Consider the following 4,394-nt stretch of genomic DNA (forward strand, 5'->3'; position numbering starts at 1 on the left):
GCAGCGTATAAAAATTAACCGTTCAATTTTTTTAACTCTTCACATACAAAATGTTTTAATAAAACAATTATGCATATTTATTCACTCTTGCCTTTTCTCTTTTGATACTTTTCACTTTTCAGTGCATTCTCTTTTTTCTTTTCTTTACACATGATTTTTTTTGAAACACATTAGAAGCATATAAAATATATAGAGGGGCAAACGGAGTGGAGATAAGCAACGACAATTGTTTTCGCTTTTGTCTTTGCATTGAATACTCTTGCTTAACGTCTCCGACTTCGCTTTATATTTTGGTAACAAAAAAATGTAGTAGAAAAAACTCACCCTTGTAGCGTCCGACGAAGGCCTTCGAGGAATTGCTGTAGAGGCTATAGTTTTAATTATTTTTTTTTTTTTTTGTATTAATTATGTTCACATTTTTTGTTTCGTTACCAAGTAAATTGCTCATGCTTGCTTTTTTTTTAAAAAATTTTTTTTTCTTTTATATTTTCACTTTTCCTCTGTTATAGATTTTTTTTTGACCTTTCAATTTTGCATTAGATTTCATTTTTTAATTTTTTTGTTTTTGCTCATTTTTTTTTTCATTTTTAGTGTATGTTACCTCGCGACTAAAAAAAATTTTGGTTGTGCACAATGTGGCTCGAAATGTTGCTTTGCGTTTCCTTCTTTGTATACTTTTTTTTCCACTTGCTTAACTCCCTTTTTTTTTTTTTTTTTTCTTATTACAAATTTATTACTTGTACACTAACTAGCTTTCGATTATAGTATATTACCTAGGTATAAACAAAAGAAGAAGTTAAAAATGTTCGTTTTCACTACGGCTTTCCGGCTTAAATCCTTTTTTACTTGATTTTCACTCTGGCTAGACTTTATCACTTTTTTAACTCGGATACAATTTATTCTTTGGGCTGCGTGTTTTCGCTGTTTTCACTTTTCACCGCTTGCCGCGTGTCGTATCGAAATTTGACTGATCAGATGGTCGCCAATGTAATTGCTTCGTCCCCTTTGGTAAATAACTTCTTTGCTGCTTGCACTATCCAACATAAATGTCTTGGAATTCTGGCTTTGGCAATCATTGACGCCAAAAATTTGGGCTTTACGTTTGTCTAACAAAGAAAATTATATACACATACATGATAAAATGTGAATGTCGTTAATGCGTTTTTTTTTTCTTTTCTTTAGAGCTGTATAATTACCTTCTTCTTAATCAAAGCAATACATTTTAATTTCCTTTTTTTCTTTTCCATCATGAACGAACATACCGAGACTTTGAAAATCTGCATGCAAAATTTTATTTGCAAAAATGACAAAATTTTAATGATTCAAAGAAAAATTAGCACTTACTCAAGAAATATATCTTTAAATAGAGAACACCAACATCAATGGTTTCTTTTTTTTTTCGATTCAAGCCCAGGAAGGATGGCTTGTACTTACTCGGATTTAAAATTTACTTGGGTTATTTTAACCACAAAAAAAAATGAAATATTAAATTTTTTTCACTTCCTGCAAAGGACTGTTCCGCTCGGTTGCCAATTTGAAAAGAATTTATCAAGATAGTTCGCCTATGCTCTATGCCTAGCTTTGATCTTCGTTTAGACCCGAAGTCAATTGTCAAAGTGACATTATCCGCTATTAACATAATGGGAAAAAGAAATGTACCACTGTGGTGAACTTTCTTTCTGCAATCAAGCAGTGCATTCGCGGGTCTTTTAAATGCTGCCTTCCTTTCTTTTTTTTTTTTTTTTTTTTTCTTTTGAGCTGCAAGTTTTACTCAAGGCACCTCCACAATATACACGCAAATAAATAAGATATACAAAAATCATTTTCAATCTCCGATCGGAATACATAATTTTTATTTATGGCTGGCAAAACACCATAATTTAAAGAGTTTTGATATTTTGCTACCGTCCGTCAATTGTTGTTTAATTTTATACTTTTTTTTTTATCCTTGGTTAAATAGGATAGAATTTAGTTCTTATGCTCTCATCTTTAATTTCATTTTCATCTTATATATCTTATAATAATTTGGAATTTATTTATTTTAATAACGGTTGGAAAATACAATAATGATCCTTCCGCAGGTTCACCTACGGAAACCTTGTTACGACTTTTACTTCCTCTAAATAATCAAGTTCGGTCAACTTTTGCGAAACAACCGTAACACGCAAGGCGTCACAGTGATCACGTCCGAAATCCTCACTAAATAATTCAATCGGTAGTAGCGACGGGCGGTGTGCACAAAGGGCAGGGACGTAATCAATGCGAGTTAATGACTCACACTTACTAGGAATTCCAAGTTCATGTGAACAGTTTCAGTTCACAATCCCAAGCATGAAAGTGGTTCAGCGGTTTACCCGGACCTCTCGGTCTAGGAAATACACGTTGATACTTTCATTGTAGCGCGCGTGCAGCCCAGGACATCTAAGGGCATCACAGACCTGTTATTGCTCAATCTATTATTAGAGCAATTTGTCCATTTAAGAAGCTACTGTCCTTATAATGGGACAAACCAACAGGTACGGCTCCACTTATATAAACACATTCAAACACAATAAACATTTTACTGCTACCATGAATGAAGGCAATATAAGCTTCAACACCATAATCCTGAAGATATCTATTTAATATATTTGAGTCTCGTTCGTTATCGGAATTAACCAGACAAATCACTCCACGAACTAAGAACGGCCATGCACCACCACCCGTAGATTCGAGAAAGAGCTATCCATCTGTCTTACACACTTATGTTCGGACCTGGTAAGTTTTCCCGTGTTGAGTCAAATTAAGCCGCAGGCTCCACTCCTGGTGGTGCCCTTCCGTCAGTTCCTTTAAGTTTCAGTTTGGCAACCATACTTTCCCCGGAGCCCAATAGCTTTGGTTTCCCGGGAAGCGACTGAGAGAGCCATAAAAGTAGCTACACCCAATTGCTAGCTGGCATCGTTTATGGTTAGAACTAGGGCGGTATCTGATCGCCTTCGAACCTCTAACTTTCGTTCTTGATTAATGAAAACATCTTTGGCAAATGCTTTCGCTTAAGTTAGTTTTACGACGGTCCAAGAATTTCACCTCTCGCGTCGTAATACTAATGCCCCCTTAACTGCTTCTATTAATCATTACCTCTTGATCTGAAAACCAATGAAAGCAGAACAGAGGTCTTATTTCATTATCCCATGCACAGAATATTCAGGCATTTGAAGCCTGCTTTAAGCACTCTAATTTGTTCAAAGTAATTGTACCGGCCCACAAAAACACTCGATGAAGAGCACTAATGTAGGTTTTTAAATAGGAGGAATATATAAAAAAGTACAAGTACTTAATTACATATAAGAACTCCACCGATAATACGCTTACATACATAAAGGTATAGTACTAACTACAAATGTATGTTGTACTACCCGTATGAAGCACAAGTTCAACTACGAACGTTTTAACCGCAACAACTTTAATATACGCTATTGGAGCTGGAATTACCGCGGCTGCTGGCACCAGACTTGCCCTCCAATTGGTCCTTGTTAAAGGACTTAAAGTGTACTCATTCCAATTACAGGGCCTCGGATATGAGTCCTGTATTGTTATTTTTCGTCACTACCTCCCCGAGCTGGGAGTGGGTAATTTACGCGCCTGCTGCCTTCCTTAGATGTGGTAGCCGTTTCTCAGGCTCCCTCTCCGGAACCGAACCCTGATTCCCCGTTACCCGTTGCAACCATGGTAGTCCTAGATACTACCATCAAAAGTTGATAGGGCAGACATTTGAAAGATCTGTCGTCGGTACAAGACCATACGATCTGCATGTTATCTAGAGTTCAACCAATATAACGATCAATTGATCGCTTGGTTTTAGTCTAATAAAAGCACACGTCCCAAAAGGTCCGTGTTTTAATTGCATGTATTAGCTCTAGAATTACCACAGTTATCCAAGTAACTGTTAACGATCTAAGGAACCATAACTGATATAATGAGCCTTTTGCGGTTTCACTTTTAATTCGTGTGTACTTAGACATGCATGGCTTAATCTTTGAGACAAGCATATAACTACTGGCAGGATCAACCAGAATAATGTTATTATTTAATGTGTTGTTAAAAACATGAATATATGAATTTAGACAAACGCATATTTTAAAATATTTAAAGATACTTGACAATATTATATATTTTTCAATAAAATAAAATATATTATTTGTGGTAACATTTTACGAATACGGCCAAAATTTAATAGCGTTCATTTTCGTTTTTCATTAATTGTATAAATTTTCAATAATAATGATATCAAAAATATCTTTATTTTTACACTTACAAAATATATAATCACATTTGCTTTAATTTTGTTTATTTTCAAATAAAATAAACATTTGTATTCTGATATTAAATTTAAAATTTAAATAGAAATTGATATT

General features: G+C 34.6%; 1 non-coding gene across 1 annotated transcript; it reads right to left on the minus strand.

Moving 5' to 3' along the window:
- Positions 1–2,064: 2,064 nt before the first annotated feature.
- On the minus strand, positions 2,065–4,055 carry LOC137573323 (small subunit ribosomal RNA). The gene has a single exon (XR_011031850.1). It is a non-coding gene; the product is annotated as a small subunit ribosomal RNA (ribosomal RNA).
- Positions 4,056–4,394: the final 339 nt, after the last annotated feature.

The sequence above is a fragment of the Drosophila tropicalis genome, unplaced genomic scaffold (assembly GCF_018151085.1).
Source record: "Drosophila tropicalis isolate 14030-0801.00 unplaced genomic scaffold, ASM1815108v1 contig_1102, whole genome shotgun sequence".
In the NCBI taxonomy this organism is placed as follows: domain Eukaryota; kingdom Metazoa; phylum Arthropoda; class Insecta; order Diptera; family Drosophilidae; genus Drosophila; species Drosophila tropicalis.